Source organism: Capsicum annuum, chromosome 8 (genome assembly GCF_002878395.1).
Source record: "Capsicum annuum cultivar UCD-10X-F1 chromosome 8, UCD10Xv1.1, whole genome shotgun sequence".
In the NCBI taxonomy this organism is placed as follows: Eukaryota; Viridiplantae; Streptophyta; class Magnoliopsida; order Solanales; family Solanaceae; genus Capsicum; species Capsicum annuum.
The window spans coordinates 111585475-111606522 of record NC_061118.1 but is presented as its reverse complement, the minus strand read 5'-3'; positions in this window follow the sequence as shown (position 1 = coordinate 111606522).

Genomic DNA, 21048 nt, shown 5'->3' with positions numbered 1-21048 from the left:
AAGACTTTTTTGTTGCTCCTGTGCAGCATTAGGTGGATTATCACGTCTGTTGAGTTGCAGTGAAGTGGTGAGCCTCCATCCTTTAGAAGGACTTATCATTTCATTTTTCTTTCTTATTGACTCAATATTTTTGGATTCTTTTTTGCCACAGTAGAGGGATGCCCCAACTTTGATGTTATTCTGGTTTAGGGTCTTTTCCTGGACAGATGTGGGTTGGTTATTAATTGACTCTTAGTCTTTATTTGATAATCTATTCATCTTATCATCGTGTTTGCTTGTCTTCCATTGTATAGCCTAAAAGGGGAGGTCTCCAGTCTATGATAGGCTTGAGATACCCGTCACGACTAGGCTCGGGGTCGGATCGTGACACAAAATTAAAAAGATTTTCTTAAAACTATCTCTAGCGTGTTGATTTATCTTCAAATAATTAAAATAATATTTACAAAAATAATATTATACATATATTTCTATTTTACGTGTTTTCAAGAATTTATTTTACTAATTACTATTTTCTGATGCACTTTATTTTATGTTCTTTATATACAACAACAACAACAACAACATACCTAATGTATTCCCACATAGTGGGGGTCTGGTGTTTTATGTTCTTTATATATATTAATAAAACCTACTCTTTTATGAGTATAGTAAAAAAATGTATTAATAAAATATTTAAAAATATAAGATATTTTACATATTATTGGTCTTTAAAAAAATATATTATGATTATTGAGAACTTTCCTCCGTTGCATGAACATTTCATAAGTCTAGCATGATGATCTATCTTCAAATAATTAAAATAATCTTTCAAAAAAATTAATACTATACTCATATTTCTATATTACGTGTTTTCAAGAATTTATCTTATTTATTACTATTTTTGGATTCACTTTATTGTATGTTCTTTTTATATATTACTGAAACCTACTCTTTTACGAGTTTGGTAAAAAATGTATTAATAAAATATTTAAAAAGATAAGATCTTTTATATAATAATTGTTCTTTACAAAAAAATTCATATTATGATTGTGGAGAACTTTCTTCCGTTGCATGAACATTTCATAACTCTTCTTCTTTTCTCTTACTATTTATATTAAATAATATTCTATGAATGTTGTTTGTACAAATACTATGGGGATGAAGAAGAGGGGGAAAATAGTTAAAATTATTTAAACTTTTGTGATTATACAATTTTATTGCTTATTTTTGATGAACCAATTATGGTTTACGTGTATTTTCTTTCTCATTACTTTTTTATGAATTGCATATAGTCTTTGTAGTCAATTTTATTCATTAATTATTAAAGATAAATGACATATTTTAAATTGCAAAATTTAAAATTATTTTTTGGGGATAATTTTATTCATTGCTTATGAAATATAAATGACATATTTCAAATCATGAAATTTAAAATTATTTTTTGTGGATAATTTTCTTCATTGCTTATGAAATATTTTCACATAGTGAAATTTAAAATTATTCATAATGTTAAGAATGAAGGTAGTGGTATCAGTCATTATAAAATTAATTTTAAAATATCTTTTTGGTTAATTAAAAATTAATATTCTTAAGCATAAATTTTGTGAGAAGAACTAATTGATTCATGAGGTTCATTTCAATAAACACAATTTTTTTCTTAATCATCGTATAAAATTCTACTTAAAATCATCACATTTATTTAGCATAAATTTATTTCTTTTTATCAAATTATAATTATTTTATGTACTTTAAATCATATTATTATAAAATATTAGATCTCTTAAGTTTGCGCCCAGGCTTAGCACATGCATTAAAAAACTAGTTACTATATATAAGAGAAAATGAAGGTTTTTAGTAGTCTTCACATCATAAATTGATGGTGTAAAATTTTACATATGATTATTACTTTTCCATTATTCTCTTTTTAAAAATTCACATATGAATCTTTGTATTTGGTCATTATCACATTTTTATTTTATTATATTATTTTTTTCTTAATCGTAAATTATTTATCACATTTCAATTTTCATGGAAAATTATGAACTTTAATCAATGTTTTGAAAAAGACTAAATAACTTCAAATTTTCATATACTTTTGAATATCTAATTTCTAATTTTAAAATACTGAATTAATTAAATATAATTTTCTTGAGAATTTATTATAAATGCACAAATAATAATTCTTTTATTCAATTTATATCTTAATATAGATTTAGTTATCGAAATAAAGTAGTATTCTTAATATCATTTATAGGTTATTGATGTTATTTAAAACTTGATATTTTAAATTTTAATCTATCAATTAGACATACAATTTATTTTTTTTTCCTCCTTTAATATATGGCGTACATGCAGACAATCACAAGTAATTAAGAAAACTTTTATTTAAGGAAGGATTAAGTTTTTTAGAAGAGTAAACACAACTAATGCTCTTATTGTTAAATACTTTTAAAAGATTCCAAAGTAGATTATAGTAATTCCATCTCAATTGAAAATAATTTTAGAATATTATTAATGAATCTAATTTTATGTGCATGCACTTTTAATATAAAATTTTCCTAATAAATAATTATATTAAATTTTTTATATAGAATACATTTGATCTTTAAACAGTTTATGATAAAAATCAAAATTGAATCATTAGAGATTATTATTTTAAAAAAGAATCAATAAAATAGAAACTAGAAAAGCTTTTTTGTATGTATTTGTTTAATTTTCTTTTTAAAAAATCTAATTTATAAATAAACAAAAATATCATCCATTAACCTTCAAATACTATTTAGTAGGTAGTACTTTAATATTTTAGAACTACTTAAAAAATATTAACTTGTGATTATTAAATTGCTATCACACAAATAAAGAAGCGAGAGTTGGATCTTATTTTAAAGAATATCAATAAATTTTAATGGTAGTTTAGACCCAAGCTTAGTACAAACCAAATAACACTTGCAAATTAAGATAAGATAGCGGGATAAAAGCTCCATAAAAGCAAGTGTAGACATCAAAATTTTGTGGACTCTAAAGAATTCAATTTCTGTTAGAGTTCTTGAATGCTACTTTACCCTAAATCTTGCTTGGAGGCTACTTTACCCCAAACCCTAAATTAGCCTATATAAAGGGGAAAATATTTCCTTAAAGAACCATGTCCAATATATCAAAAATTTATGGATATTCATAAAGAGATCAAAACCCTCTCTTCTTGATAATCAAATACATCAAGAAGATCTACTAACCCTCCTTTCACTGAGATCAAATCAAAATTTTTCTAAATTCGAGAAATACGCCACTAATGGCCCACGAATTATGGAAAAGTCTATATGAAATCCAAATATGCCTATATTCGATAAATACGCCACTAACGACCCTCGAATTATGGAGAAATTTATATCAAATATAAATAAACCTACATTTGGAAAATATCACTACTGACGGTCCTCGAATTACGAAGAAATTCATATCAAATTCAAATAAGATTATGTTCGGGAAATACGCTACTTACAGTCTTTGAATTACAGAGAAAATCAAGAGAAAGAATCAAAGAAAGAACAGACTTATACCCACACCGTTTATCAATAAAAAAATCATGCTTCTTCATATTTTTGTTTGTGATTGTAATTTATTTCTATCACTGTAATAATTTATTGGAAACAAACTTGCATGCCCAATGGGACCAAATTTGCCCTTCATCTCTTCTATCATAAATTAGATATGCAAATTTGTAGCCGTAAGAACACAAAAATGGAAGCTCTATGGATACTTCAAGACTCGTCTTTGAGTTTCATCAAATCTACACTTTGACAATCCTTGAAGTAGGGGGCATTTATCTCAAAATTTTGTGGACTCTAAAGAATCCAATTTCTATTAGAGTTCTTGGAGGCTACTTACCCTAAATCTAGCTTGGAGGCTACTTTATCCCAAACCCTAAATTAGCCTATATAAAGGGAAAAATATTCCCTTAAGAACCATCTCCAATATTTCATAAATTCATGGATATTCATAAAGAGATCAAAAACCTCTCTTCATGATAATCAAATACATCAATGTAATGACCTGAAAATTTTGCTAAAATATGTAAAATTTGTGATTTTGTGTTATTTGACTATTTTACCCCTTTCCATTGTTGAATTATGACATTTATAGAGTTTAAGGGTGATTGAAATGATTCCTGATATACTTTGGTGCCATTTATGTGATATTGTGGTTTTTTTATGGCTTCTAAAGCCTTATTTATGACTTATATAGATATCTTTTGATTTGTGCGATGGATGGTTGAACAGAATGCGCCAGAAGCTCTGGAATATTGATTCTAGTTTTGGTAGACCTTTGGTTCGGATGTCGACACACCCGAGCTCATTTTGACCTATTGGTTGAAAGTTGAAAATTTTAAAATATGGGTGTGGAACCCATATTTGGACGAAACAATCTCAGATAAAAAATCTGAATTCACCAACAGATCCAGAACTTTTATTTTAGGGTGGTAACATGTTTGCTATGATTTTAGGGTTGTAAAATCTCATTTTGACCCTTGATTTGAAAAATTACGATTTTGGATTTTGGGAGTTAACTTTGTGAAAATGATGTTTTTTAAAAAATTCAACTTCGCCAACACATTTGTAATATCTAATTTAGTGTGGTTACATATTTTGTTTGCATATATCAAAATCCAAATGAATTTTGGATACCCCGTCGAAGTTCGGATTGGACTTACGATTAAAAAATACTTTTTGTTATAGCTGGTGCAGAAAATATGCATATTAATAGTAGCAGTTTTTTTGGCCCATTTTGCTTTTTTTTCATCTTACCTCTTGAGAGTTAAAAACTAAAATAGTGTGGAAGCTTAAAAGTGAAGCTTGTGGGAGCTTGGATGGCTAGATTAACATCTATTTCTTGATTTTATTACGGATTTAAAGTAAGAATTCACCTTTTTCTTGGTAATTTTTTGATTAATTTCTCAAAATCTCAAAAATCTTAGGGCATGATTTTAATTCCTAATTTCACTCCTTTTTAGTTAAATAATATTTTAATCTTATAATTACTAGTTTTTCATCAATTTAACCTTCAAAGCAACTCTGATTCTTGATTTTAATCCGAATTTAAAGATTTTACATGGCAAAGCTTAAAAATGATTTTACTTTAATTTGAACCTTATTTTTGACTCAATTTGACTAGGGTTTTCATCTGTAGGTTCCTAAAAATGTGAGAAATGCATTTTTGACATAAAGTTACAATTTTGCCCTTCTTTTTCAAAAAATTCATTTTGAGGGTCCATTTTAACTCCAAACTGAAAGTAGTCAATATGAGTGTTATTGGGTTTTATTTTGATGCATAGATTCCATATTTGATGTTTTAGAGTATTTCAGGATCGTTCGTGAAAAGTAGGATTGTGGGATCAAAATATAGCAGATCGGTTTTGACTTTTGAGGTAGGTTATAGCTTAACTCTTTCAGACTGGACTTGGTAGTAAATAATGGTAAAAATTGTATGTTAATGGTGGAAACTAATCATGAAAACTAGATATTTATGTTTTGCGCCCATGTAGGGGCCTATATATGATGTAATTGCAGAAATTAAGTTATTATGTGATATGTGTGACTGTGTGGGGTCCTATGTAGTATTGATAGCCTTTAATACATGTGAATAATTGTATTATATTTTGAATATTCTTAATATGGTACCATTGGTGTATTGTGATTATATTAATACTTTATTGGCATATGAGATAAGTGAAAATTCATGGATGAAACTGAAATAATAAGTGGATATTGACTCAGGTGGTTATGGTAATATATCATGAAGTTGGTTGTGGAAATATATCATCTGGTTAGTTGTGAAAATACTCATTGGGATTGGTTGTAAGTATTACATCCTCATATCATACTCATTTATGAAATATTGGTACCACCTTGGCAACATCTGAGAAACACTAACAATACTTTTTTAAACCCCCCCCCCCCCCCCAAGAAATGTACCGAGGAGGAGATATTATAACACTTTATAAAATCCTTTTCGAGGGATATGGGTAAAAGATATATGAGATATGTGGATTGTATATAGGTTGACGAACCCCCCATAAGTTCTACATCGAGAAGGTTTAGCTCCATAGGTGTATACGGGGAATTTGTGATGACCCGGGAGGTTGTGTAGCGACCTTATGCATCATCATCATCATTATCATCATATACATTAAACTTACCTTATTGTCTTACATTGTGTTATATTGATATTGACCTAGCATCTATGTATTTGTTATATCTTTCTTTTCTTGTATTTGATGATCTTGTATATACATGCTCTACTTATACGTGATATAAGACATACTTATGTCCTATTGTGGTTTGATGATTTAATATATGTGATATATTAAAATTGGTAGTGCAAACGGTGTAGGCTGCCATTGTGGGATATTTTTTTATTGCAGGGATATGACCTTAGTGTGTATTTTGTATGCTTTATTTTTTACTTTGCTCGGTCAACCTATGAACCTACTAAGTACAAGTGAACCGTACTCACTCCTATTTACCCTTTTGGTACAACTTCAGGTTTGGGTGCGCCTCAGACTGATTGATTTCGGGCGCCTTCAGATTACTCAAAACAGCGGTTAGACATTCATATGTCTGGAGTTCACCTCTATCTATCTTTATTAGTTATGTTTTTATCAATATTTAGAGACAAATATTATTCTTTTATGGTTATTTTCCTAATGTATTTGACTCCAGGATAGTATTAGTAGTTCTTACACCTTTGACACCAGGTTTTGAGAGTTATGGATGCATGTGTTGATTTTATTTTTTTAATTTTATCATATATCTATATGGTTCATCTTCACTCTAGAAGCCTTACCGTGGGGCATTTCTATCTTTTCCCTGTATATTAGTTTGGGTAAGAGGCTTACTTGTCAAGATTTATCGCGACAAGTGCCATCATGACCCTTGTTTTTGGGTTATGACAAATTGGTACCAGAGCAACCAGGTTTCATTGGTCTCAACGGTGTAAGAATGGAATGTCTAATAAAGTATCGTGGATCGGTACATAGATGTTCATATCTATCAATGAGAGGCTATAGGACGTCTTTAGGAAACTTTTCTCATTTTATTCTTTATTGTGTAAAGTTCTTTCATACCTTGTTTTTGAGTTATTTCACTCTTTCTACATAGATGGTGCGGCTTATATTATATTTTATCAATTAAGAGATATAGCGAGATATTGGTGGAGGTCGCTTATCAGTTATAAACTCTGTGATTCTCCTGAGATGACTTGGGATCAGTTCATCAAGGCTTTTCTAGAGAGATTTATGCCTTTCAATTTGAGAGACAGTATACAGGACGAGTTTGATCATTTAGAGCAGGGCTCTATGAAAGTTGTTGAGTATAAGACACATTTTTATGACCTGTTTAGATATTCCTATGATAGTATTTTCACTGAGTCTTAGAAGATTTAAAAGTTTTTGAAGGGTTTGGATATCTCTATTCAGTTGGATACGTCTCAGATGGTTGTGCTTGGGGATCCTTTTTATAGTATTATAGATCATGACAAGATGTCAGAGAGTATTCTTCAAGTATCACAGGGAGGTGCCAAGAAGGTGTGTCATTTTGGTGAGTTTAGAGGTCAGGTTTTTTATGGTAGAGGTACTAGGGTAGGCCAGTATAGGTGGCTTTACAGATTTCAGGTGGTGGATCTTCTATTTTAGTAGTTTAGGGTAGTCGTTCGGGACCAGTTGTACCTTCTTATGTTGCGACTAGTCGTAGAGGTTGCTATGTGCATGATGAGATTGGCTATATGGCCAGTAACTATTCCCGCTGGGTAATTCAAGATACTCTAATTTTATCTGTGAGGGGTAAAGGTGCTACTATAGGTACAAGGGACAGAGGTAATGGAGTCCATGAGGGTGGCCAAGGAGACACTCAAGAAGTTGGTTGTTGCGGTGCTACTTAGGTAGCTGATGATCATGGTCAGTGTTATGCTATACCAACCAGATCAAAGGTAGAGGCTTCGAATACTGTGATCACAAGTATCATCCTTATTTCTGTTAGACCTACATCTGTATTATTTGATCCTGAATCAACTTTCTTCTATATGTCTATGTATTCTAATTTGGGTTTTGATTTTGTTAGTGAGCCTCTTGCTATGACTATTTGTGTATCTACCCGGTAGTTGATTTTTTAGTGGTGGATCGGGTGTACCAATCTTGTGTTGTGGTTTTATTCAGGCGTGAGACTTTGGTAGACTTTTTTATGTTAGATATGATTGATTTCAATATTATTTTGGGTATGGATTGGTCGGCTTCTTATCATGCTATCCTATATTGTTATGCCAAGACCGTGACTTTAGCTTCCCCAGTGTGCCAATGATAGCTTAGAAGGGTGCATTTTATTCGGGTCCTAAGGGGATTATATCTTATATTCAGGCTCATAAATTGGTTGAGCAGGGATGTTTATCTTATTTGGCTCAAATTTGTGACACCAGTGTTGTTTCACCTTCTTCCTTGTATTTTATTTGTATTGTCCATAAGTTTATAGACGTGTTCCCTAAGGGCTTGCCTAGTATGCCTCTGAATCGAGATATTAAATTTGCTATTGATGTTGAGCCAAGCACAGTACCATTTATATTTCTCCTTATAGGATGGCCCTAACAAAGTTCAAGGAATAGAAGGATTAGTTATGGGGGTTATTGGATAAGTGATTTAACTAACCTAGTGTTTTACCTTGGGGTGCGCCTATCTTATTTATGAAGAAAAAAGATTAGTTTATATAGATGTTTATTTATTATCGACATTTGAATAAGGTGATAATTAAGAATAAGTATCCCCTTCTTCGCATTAATGATTTATTTAGTTAGCTTCAAGGTGCTGTGGTGTTTTTGAAGATTGATTTGAGGTTTGGTTATCGCCAGTTAAGGAATAGATCTTTGGATATTTTGAAAATAACTTTTCGGACTCGATATGGCCATTATGAGTTCTTGGTCGTGTTCTTTGGGTTGACCAATGCCCCTACCGCATTCATGTAGTTGATGAACTGGGTATTTTAATCGTATATTAACTCCTTTATTATTATATTTATAGATGATATCTTGGTGTATTCAAAGAGTGAGGTTGAGCATAAGGAGCATTTGCAGATTGTGCTTCAGAAACTGATGGATGAGAAGTTGTATGCCAAGTTCTCTGAGTGTCAATTTTGGTTGGAGTCTATTTTCTTAGGGTCAAGTGGAGACTAAGAAAGGTATTATGGTTGATCTAGCCAAGGCTGCAATGGTTTGTGATTGGGCTAGACCTACTTCGCCCGCAGAAATTTAGAGTTTTTTGGCATAGTAGTTTATTATCGATATTTTGTTGAGGGTTTCTCTTTTATTGTATCTCCTTTGATTAAGTTGACTTAGAATAAGATTTTTTTCAGTGGTCCAATGCTTGTGAGGTGAGCTTTCAAAAGTTTAAGAATTTGTTGGCTTCAGCTCCTATCTTGACTTTTTCCAGGGAGGGCGTGGATTTTATTATCTTTTGTGATGCTTTAGGTATTGGGTTAGGTATTCTGTTGATGCAGGAGGGCATGGTGATTGCTTATACATCTCGTCAGTTGAAGACATATGAGAGAAATTATCCTACCTATGATTTAGAGTTATGCGCAGTCGTGTTTGCCTTGAAGTTGTGGAGGCACTACTTGTATGGAGTTCATTCTGAGATCTTCTCAGATCATCGTAGCCTTTAGTAGTTCTTTATCCAGCAAGATCTTAATATGAGGCAGTGTCGTTGGCTTGAGTTGCTTAAGGATTATGACTTGACTATTCTCTATCATCCAGGCAAGGCTAATGTGGTTGCGGATGCCTTGAGCCAGAAGTTGACTAGTTTGAGTATCTTGGCACATCTTTTGACCTAGGAGAGATCTTTAGCCTTAGAGGTTTAGTCTTTAGCTAACCATATGGTTAGGATTGATATTTCAACACATGTGCGTGTTTTGGCATTTATGGAGGCTAGATATTCTTTAATGGCAAAGATTCGAGCTCATTAGTTTAATGATATTGGACTGAGGTTGATTTGAGATAAGGTGTTGAGTGGGAAGGCTAAGGAAGCCTCACTTGATTTTTATGGAGTTTTGAGGATTGGGGGCAGAGATTGTGTGCCGAGAGTAGGTGATTGGATTAGGTTGTTCTTAGAGGAGGCCCATTGTTCTAGATATCCCATCCATCTAGGTGTGACTAAGATGTATCGTGATTTGAGGCAGCACTACTGGTGGGGTGGTATAAGGCGAGATGTGCGGACTTCATAGCTCGATACCTTTATTTCCAGTAGGTAAAGTCTGAGCATATAAGACCTGGTGGATTTCTTCAGAGGTTCCCATTCCCGAGCGAAAGTGGGAATGAATCACTATAGATTTTGTGACTGGTTTTCTTTGTACATCTAATAGTTCTAATAGTGTTTGGGTCATCATGGATCCACTGACCAATTCATCTCATTTTATTCCAGTTTAGGTCTCATTTAGTGTTGGGAGGTTGAGCCGTATCTATATCCATAAGATTGTGTATCCGCATAGTGTGTTGATGTCCATTATTTCAGATCGAGGTTCTATGTTCACATTTTTACTTTTGGAAGACTTTTCAGGATGAGTTAGGTACTCAGGTTGATTTTATCATAATATTTTACCCTAGACTGATGGCCAGTCAGAGTGGACTATTCAGGTTTTAGAGGATATGTTTTGCGAGTGTGTAATGGATTTTTATGGCTAGTGAGAATAGCATTTGTCTTTAGCAGAGTCTGCATGTAATAATAGCTACTATTTCAATATTGATATGGCTCCTTTTGAGGCGTTATATAGTAAGCGTTGTCTCTCCCCAGTGGATTGGTTTAATGTTTCATAGGTGAGACCTCGAGGTGCAGACTTTCTTCGTGAGTCTTTAGATAGAGTCTGGGTCATTTAGGATAGACTTAGAGTAGCTCAGAGTAGGTAGAAGTGCTACACTGATTGTAGACTTTGTGCCTTATGATATAGTGTTAGTGATCGTGTCTTCCTTCGAGTTTCACCCATGAAGGGTATGATGAGGTTTGGGAAGAGGTGCAAACTTATCCCTATGTATATTGGTCCATTTGAGATTCTTTGGACTGTTGGTGATATGTCTTATGAGTTGTCTTTTCCCCCTGATCTATCAGTTGTTCATTCAGTTTTTCATATTTCTATGCTTCGCCTCTATATTTTTTATAAGTCTTATGTAATTCATTGGGAGTCAGTTCATCTAGATGATCTTGTATATGCATGTTCTACTTGTATATGACATAATACACACTTGTATCATATTGTGGTATGATGTTACGATATATATGATATATTAGAACTGGTAGTGCAAGCGGTGTGCGCTACCGTTGTGGGATATTTTTTGATTGCAAGTGACGTGCCCTTAGTATGTATTTTGTATGCTTTATTTTCTACTTTGTTCGGTCGGCCTATGATACCTACTGAGTACAAGTGGGCTGTACTCACTCTTACTTCACCCTTTCGATGTCGCTTCAGGTATAAGTGTGCCTCAGACTGATTGATTTCGAGCAACTTTTGATTACTCAAGGTAGCAGTTGGACATTCACACGGCCAAAGTTCACCTTTATCTTTCTGTATTAGTTATGTCTTTATTAGTATTTAGAGACATATATTATTCCTTTGTGGTTATTTTTTTGATGTATTTGACTCCTAAATAGTATTAGCAGTTCATATACTTTTGACAACATGTTATGGGAGTTAAGATTGAATGTATTGATTTTATTCTTTTCGATTTTATTATATCTATGTGGTTCAGCTTCGTTCTAGAAGCCTTACCTTGGGGAATTTCTATCTTTTCCTTATGTGTATCAGTTTGGGTGAACGACTTATTTGCCAAGTTTTGTTGCGACAAGTGCCATCATGCCCCTTATATTTGAGTCGTGACAAATCAAGAAGATCTACAAACCCTCCTTTCATGGAGATCAAATTCAAATATTCCTACGTTCAAGAAATACACCACCAACGATCCTCGAATTATGGAGAAATCCATATGAAATTCAAATATCTCTACGTTTGAGAAATACACCACTAATGGCCCTCGAATTACGGAGAAATTCATATCAAATTCAAATATGCCTACGTTTGGGAAATATACTATTAATGGTCCTCGAATTACGGCTAAATTCGTATCAAATTCAAATATGTCTACGTTTGGGAAATAAGCTACTGATGATCCTCGAATTATGGAGAAAATCAAGAGAGAAGAATCAAGGAAAGAACAGATTTATACCCACATCGTTTATAAAAAAAATTATGTTTCTTTATATTTTTATTTGTGATTGCAATTTATTTCTGTCACTGTAAAAATTTATTGGAAACAATAAAATAGTAATTTTGGATATAAAGAAGCCAATACTTCTGTCTTTGACAAAAAGAGAAAGTGGCTACAAAAAAAGTGAAAAGTGTTACTTTTTATTGTTTTAATTTGTATGCGTCATCTTTTAAAATTTATTTAAAAAAAGGGTTTTTTTTTCAATAATTTGAAATTTTTATTAAGTAATATTTTAATATATTTTACATATCTTTAATTTAAAATACAAAATTAAATCTTTTTAAAAAGATTTCGTATAAGATTAAAATTAGATAACCAAATTGAATGAAGGGGCATATAAGCCTTAAGAAGAAGAAGCTGAATGTACATGACGTGTACTACAAGAGAATTACATGTAGAGGAAAAGCAACTTTTGTAACATTTAATACTTTCCTCAAAGCTTACTAAATTTACAACAATAGCAAAAGGCTATAAATGTTCTTCTAAAAATGGCAAGGCAAAGCTTAAAGTATCATATTGAGTGCTTTTTGTACAATTTGTTAGCGCAATATTCGTCCCTATTAGCCATGTATATATACCCTCACCGTCATTTATTTCTATATAATGTATTTTGTGAATATTATCGATTGAAATAATTTTCATTTTTATCTTCTTGACTTAAGATGTTTTATTAATTCATATTATAAATTAGAGATTATCGTAATTAAATTATCTAGTGTTCTAGGATCCTCGTTAGTACTATGTAATCTTTTGTATTCTTGGTATAAACTATATAGTTGGGTTTCGATTTCTTTTAATGATTTATTCTTTTCGTACGATGTATCCATTAATTTATGTAATTGATAAATGCTTTGTAGTAATATTCATTAACTGTTTTTCTTCGTTCTTGTATTTTTTATTTTCATGTATTTTATTAATATATTCAATGTTACTGATATTCATATTTTGAGGGGTGATTAAATGGTAGTTGATTAAATGCTTTGCTATAATATTCTTTAGCTTTTTCTCTTAGTTTTTGTAAGTCTTCTATATTATTTTTAAAATATTCTAAATATTCTATATCTTTTGTTTTAAAATATTCAATTAAATTCATTTTTATTAGGTTTTCTGTTAATCTTATTTCTTCCATTTTTTGTTCCCAGTATTTTAGATATTCGTAGTTTATCATTTTATTCTTCTAAAGTAAATGTATAATAATCTATTCTACTTGTACTATATTTAATATCTTGTTTGAGGTTATTAATACTACTAACTATTTTTTCTTGTTCTCTTCTTAATGAACTTTTTAAACTATCTAAACTTTTATCTTTGCTTTTTTCTAAATTTTTCAAGGTTTCGTCTATCCATTTTAATTTTTCTACATTATTTCTCTAATTTGTTTTCTGTAATCAATTTCTTTATGTAGGTCTTCTTGGTTTTATCTAATTTTCTTAATATATTCGGACATTATTAGTCTGTATAATATTCATCTGAATCTAAATAGTATTAATGTTCATAATATATGCGTAAGTTTTCTTTACTGTTTAATAATTCTTCCTCTTCATAATCTTGTAATTTTTCCCATATTATTTTCTTTATGTCTATGATTTCTACATCTCTAAGTATATATAAAACAAGTATTTTAATATCATCTTTCATTTAAGCTTGATTAAACGCTTTTTCATAATATTTTTCAGTTGTTTGTTTTAGTCTAAGTAGTTCTTGCATATTTTCATTAAAAAATTCTATATATTTTATATCTTTAGTTTCCATGTATTTGTCTAAATTTACTTTCATCTGTTTTTCTACTAACTGTATGTTTCTAATATATTTTCCCCAAAATTCTAGATATATGTAATTTATCATGGTAAGTATTTGTAAGAGTAGTTAGGTAGGCATGGTATGTAATTTATTCTAGTTATATAATATTTACCAAATGCTTTTTCTAATATAATTTTTCTTATATCTACTACTTTTATATCCTTAAGTGAATACAAAATAAGTATTTTAAATTTATCTACCATTTCGTCAGATAAATAATTATTCATTTTTCATAAAATTGCTATTTTCAAAATATTCCCTTCAATCATACACATAACAAAATATGATTATATTAGATTACTATATACTAGATCATTCTTAAATAACATGTTCGTCGGTCACTATTAGCATGGTAATCCAGATACTTTTCCCTTAAACAGCGCCTCAACTCTGGCTACTCCCCACCACGGCTTCTTGCCTTATTGGTTTCACCTTTAGGATGGCATAGTTTTTAGGGATTTTTCTCCGTTTCCACTTTGCTAATAAACTTCTTAGCATGCTATTCTTCGAATAATTCTACTATAAAGTAACTAACATGAACTTATCTTATTATATCATGATTGTTAAGAATTATGAATTTAGCTATTCATAATACTGAATAAATATACCTGTTCTGGTAAGTTTGATAATCCTAATTTTTGTTCCTCCATAGATTTTTCCATTGAAATATACCTATTTTTTTAAATGAATAAGCAAAATATTTGTTGTGGATAAGAGAGAGAGTTTTTGCTTCAACACATGAAGGCTTGCCTTTGCACTGCCTTTGGTTCTTCTATTTATAACTGAAATTTACATATGATGTTTCCTAAAAAATGACTTGAAAAATCAAACCCTATACTAGTCTAGGCTAGACTAATTAATGCGTATAAAAAAGTCTTCATCTTTTTAAAAGAAGACTTTGACATAAAACACTAAATAACAAAAAAACTTTAAATGCCTAAGACTTTGCATCAAAATATTTTACGTAAAGTAAATTTATTCACATGTCTTTTGTCTTTATCTCTTTCTTCCGTATCTGCTTTGGTTATCTTCTTTATTTTTTGTTAGTGTAGCATCACATCTGGAATAAAGTTGTGCTTGCCACTACATTTGCTGCATATGTGGTCTTTGTACTTTTGGCCAACTTTTTCACAAAATTTATCCATAGCTTCTTCTGAAATAATTCCCTTGCTGATAGATCTTGTTAATGGTTGTTCTTCTAGTCTGAGAGTGTTAATCCCCATTTTCTAAGTTCTTCCATGTCATGGTCTCTAACTTCTTTGCAAGTTGAATAAATCAATGTTTGATTCCTTGAATTATTTATCCAAACTGGCTTTTTATTCGAATAATTATTAAGTAACTCTGATAATATATTGCTTATTCCAATAACTCTTTTGTTGCGGTAAAATGCTGGTATCTGTGTTTTTGGTATCTCGGTCTGTTCACATATTTCTTCCGGAATAATACAATCTCTGGTCATACCCATTTTGACCACATTAATAGTCTGTTTAATTTCATCAAATAATATTTCTGCTGGTGCAGAATAAAATCGAACATAGAATAATTGTCTGTCGGTAATTCTCTTGTAAGTCATAAATTATTTGTGAATTTCTGGGATTCCTGCTAACTCTTCTCCATTGTTTGTGTAAACCGTAGATAATAATCCATAATAGTAACATGACTTAATAAACTTTGGGCTTGTTCCTGGTAAGGCAATAAGTTTATTGTAATTTTGGCATTTCTGGATAATATATCCTTTTTGCTGTGCGGCTAGCTCTTCACTTTGAATAGGTTTGGTATTTAATAAGGTTTGTAAAGTGTGTATGCTGTCAATGTATTTACGAGAAGAATAATTGTATGTCTGTTTTTCTTAGTTAAGTGATTCAGAATAGGTATGTATCTGAGGAGGTGCAAATGCTTCTAAATTTTGTATATTTGGTGTATATGGTTTTGAAAATATTTGGTTAAGGTTATAATTCTTTTTCTTTGGTATTCCAGGTCTATTTTGAGTGACTATATTTTTCCCTTTAGATGTTCCTACAGCTGTAATTGAAGTTTCGGCAGTAATTTGAGTTTTAAGGTGTTTCTCACCGTCACCTTCTAGGTCTAGTTTTTTAATGTGCTCTTCCTGCACAGTATCTTGTTTTTTATAGTGCTCGACTTACACTTTTTATTTGTAACTTCAGTAGTTAGTGTAATAACTCGTTCTTGTAATAACTCCATTTGTTTAAACATTTGGAGCAATAAATCAGTCTAGGTATCTTTGGCGTCTGCCTCTTCCATTCGTAAATCAGTTTGAGTAGCTTTGTCTTGATAAGTAATCTGCAATGATATTTTTGTTAGTATTGATTACTTCAATTGTAAATGTAAAATTCAATATATTTAATACTAGTCTCCGAATTTCCTTTATCGTAACTAAATTTTGTATTTTTCTTATTAGCTACCATCGTACCTGTGTATTATCTGTTCTAACAATAAACTTGTTATACACGATATATGGTTAAAATGCTATTAGACATTTATATAAAGAACATAATTCTTTTCTATTTATTTCCCATTTTATTTCTGCCTCGTTAAATGTTCCTGAATAATATCTACAATAATGTTCTAATTTTTTTTTTCATACCTATATTTGAGTACTCCTCCATAACTATATTCACTTGCATCAGCTTCTACTATATATGTAAATTTTTTATTTTCATCTGGAAATTGTAATTTTGGTAACTCTTTACAAAGTAATTTTATTTTCTGTACCTATCTTTTATCTTCTTCATTATATCTATATTCTACATCCTTTTTTAATTTTTTCTGTAATGGTTTTAAGTTTTCTGCTAATTTTGGAATATATTCTCTTACTTGGTTTACTAATCCTAAAAATGATTGTAATTTCTTTTTTGTATCTAATTCTTCTTCTGAATTTATTATTTTTTGGACTATGTGTTGTTGCATTTTGACTCCACTTTTATCTATTTGTATTCCTAAAAATTCTATCTGATTTTTCATAATTTCTGCTTTCTTCTCACTTAAACTTATTCCTGATTTTTCTATTATATCTGTAAATTGTTCTAATAATTTTAAATGTTCTTCTTTAGTTTTTGTATACAATAGTATATCATCTATGTATACTATATAATTAGGTAATTGTTTAAAATAACAATCCATAAAATGTTGATATCTACCTGGTGCATTTTTATATCCAAATGGTAGTACATTCCATTTATAAAATCCTTGTGGTACCGTAAATGCGGTTAATTCGTTAGATTCTTCTTCTAACTTTAAATGGTAAAATCCTGATTTACAATCAAATTTACTAAAATAATTATATCCTTGTATTTGCCTTATTTTTAATATCTTGTTTGGTATTGGGTAATTATAAATCATTGTTTTTGCATTTAAATTTCTGTAATCAATAACCATCCTACTTTTTCTTTTTTTTTGTTCACTATGTTTATTTACTATAAATGCTGGGCTATTATGTTTACTATTACTTTTTGTATATATTGTTTTTCTAAAAATTCTTCTATATGCATTTTAAATTCTTTTAAATCATCAAAATTATATGTTAATGGTTTCTGGGTTATTATGCTATTTTTATCTATTAATTCAATTTTTATAGTGGTTTTATGTTTTTCCCATCCTTTTAATGGATCTTCACTATATAATTGTTCTAATTTTTTCTTAATTATTTCTATCTTATTTATTGAAAATATAGTTATTTTCTTTTTATTTATTGAAAATACGACCAGTTCTATTGTATCTTCAGTATTTTTTATATTTTCCAATTTTTGTATAATTTTTTCACTTCCTTTTATCCAATCAATTTTCTTTCTTATTTTATTAATAACTCTTTTTGCTCTTACTTTTTGTTTACATGGTGTTGTAAACCACCAATCTATTCTAGTTATTATATGTGGGTATAATTTGTCTAAAAACGGCATTCCTAAAAGTATATCTTTTGATGTTAGCTCATAATTATAGATATCTTCTATTGTTAATATTATATCTCATACTTGTCTTTTTACATTCTTTGCTTTATAAGTAATTAAGCTTCCTTCGTTATTAAATCCTTTAACTATTATTGGTGTTTTTAATTTATCCCATTTACTTTCTGGTAAACAATTATATCTACATAAATTAGCTTCTGCTCCTGTATCTATCATAGGCGTATAATATCTACTGTAATATCCTTCTACTACTATCTTCATTAATACATATATTTTCATATCATGTTAAAGCTCTTCTTAGGAATAATCTTTCTCTATTATATGTTATAGATAATTGTGTATGTTCTATATTATATAGTTTTACTTGTTCTAGCCATTTAATTCCTAATATTATGTCTGCTTTTTGCATTTCTTCCTTTATTTCAAATTCTATTTTCATTTTTCTAACTCCTATTATTATTTTTTTTTCTGCTATATTTTTAGTGTTTATTAAGCTTCTTGGTAGATCTGAGCATATATTATTATCGGATTTTATTTCCTCATTTTTTACTAGATATTTTGCTATATAATTTTCTTCTTGTCCTATATTTAAGAGTATTAAATATTCCTTTTCATTTATTGTTCCTGTTATGTAATATTGATTTAAATTAACTATTAAACTTGTTTCATAACTAGTTCTTTTTGATGAACTTGATGATTCTGGTTTTTCATAAGCTATTCTTTTTGTTGTACTTATTCTATCATTTATTATTTCTAAATCTTCTTCTATGTCTATATTTTTGTAACTATAATCATTATTATCAATTGTTTTTACGAATTTTTCAAAAGGACTTTCTATTTGTATTTTATTAATTTTATTTTTTCCTGTTATTTTGTGTTTTGTAGTTAATACATATAGATTTTTACATCTTGCTGTAAATATTTTACTTCCTGGAGTTAGTTCTATTCCTGATATTTTCCAATATAATACCAATGATTTATCTATATTTTTATCTGTTATTGTTACTGAATAATTTGCACTTATTATAAATTTAAATTTTTGGTATATTAAATTTTCTTTTATGGCAGTTATTATACTTTTTTCTATAGGTCTTATAATCCTATCATCTGCTAAATATAATTCTATTGGTGTATCTATTCCTTCTCTAAAACATGCTTTTATCAATATCTCTGTACCTCCAAGGTGTACATATTTTATTGGGTCTCTACTTTTTATATCGTTTATTTCTTTATTTATTATCCTTTTTGTTACTAGTGGTATACTAGCTTTACCTTTTGCATATCTGCAGTCTATTACATGTTCTTTTTGGCTTACTACATAATATTCTTCCTTTTTCCTAGTAAATATATTTTTTATTGTTGGTATTTTAAATATTTTTTTTACACTTAAGTCCAACTCTTTTCCTTTTATTTCATCAAATACATTGTTATCAAATATTATTTTTTGATCTGTTCCTTCGTCATTTAAATATTCTTCTTTTGTTATTAGTTTTATATCTTCTTCAGTCATTTAATTGGTCTAGTTCACTATCTATTTCATTATCTTCTATTTCATTATCTGTTTCATTCTCGAAAATTTTATATATACCGTCTTCACTTTCTAATTCGTAATCTATATAATCTATCTGCATATATTTCGTATTTTGTATTTTTATTTCTGATATTTGTTTATTTTTTGAGATTTTAGGTAATTTACAATCTCTAGCTAGATGTCCTAATTTTCCGCAATTATAGCAAGTACATTCTTTTATAGATTTCTTTTTACTATATGGTCTTTTATGTTTATAATTTTTTTACATAATATCATTTTCTTGGTTTCTTATACTTATATTTTGATTTTTTGTATTTCTTATATTTCTTATGTCTTTTTCTTTTCTTATAATATCTTTCTTCGCATCCAAATTGAGGTGCTATTTTATCTTTGCAGCATGCTAAATTTCTTATTAATGTTTTTTCCATTTTTATTTCTTCTCTATATTTTTCACATAGATTTCTATACAATTGTTGTAAAAATTTTGTTCTTGCTCCTAGAGTATCTACTATTTTTGCTTCATCCCAATTCTTTATTATTTTTGAACTAAATGGTTCAGGTAATTTACAAATATATAATGTTCTTATTTCTTTACTTTCTTCTGTATTATATCCTCCTTTATATTAATATTCTTTAAATGCGCAAGTATATTCATCTATGTAGCACATATTACATATTGCTAATTTTAACATTAAATTCCTATTTGTATCTTTCTCTTCATTTTGTTCTTCTTCTGTTGTTGTCATACTACTAAATTCGTCTTTTATAGCTGTTTCATATTTTTTTAATAATTCTATAGGTGTTAATTTAGTTGTAGTTGTTGATGATGTTCCTTCTGTGGGTTTGTCAGTTCTTAATACTCTTTTACTATTATTAGTTAGATTTAAAAATCATAATTTCACTGTTCCTATTAGTGTTCTTTCTATATATTCTGGTGCATCTATTATATTTATATTATTATCTAATAATTGTTTTGTCATATATCCTATCCATAATTGTATTGTTTTTTCTATATCTATTACACAATCTAAGTCTAAAAAGTTATAATTTTTATTAACTATTTGTTTTGGTGTCCATTTGTCATATTCATTCTTTAGATTATATCTTTTAAACTTATTCTTATGATATGTAGGTTTTCTTATTTCTGATGTTCTTGGTATTATATTTTCATCTTCTTTTTCATCAAGAGTGTTTATTTCCATGTTTATATTTTCTAAATTTTCTTCATTACTTACTTCTTATTTTCCATTGATTCCTAAATTTTTTTATATTTGTTAAGATTTCTGTATATGTTTCACTATCTTCAGAATCATAAATATCTGTTTCTTCAACATCTATTGTATTAATTTCTAATTCCTTTGTTTCTATTTCTTTATTGTTTATTTCTAATTTTTCTTTAAATTGATTTATCTCATTTAATAATTTTTGTTCTTTATCTTTTTCTTCTTTTTCTTTTTGTCTTTTTTCATACAGATCTTTTAGTATTTGTAGTTCTTTTTCTAATTCAGCAATCCTACTATTTTTAGT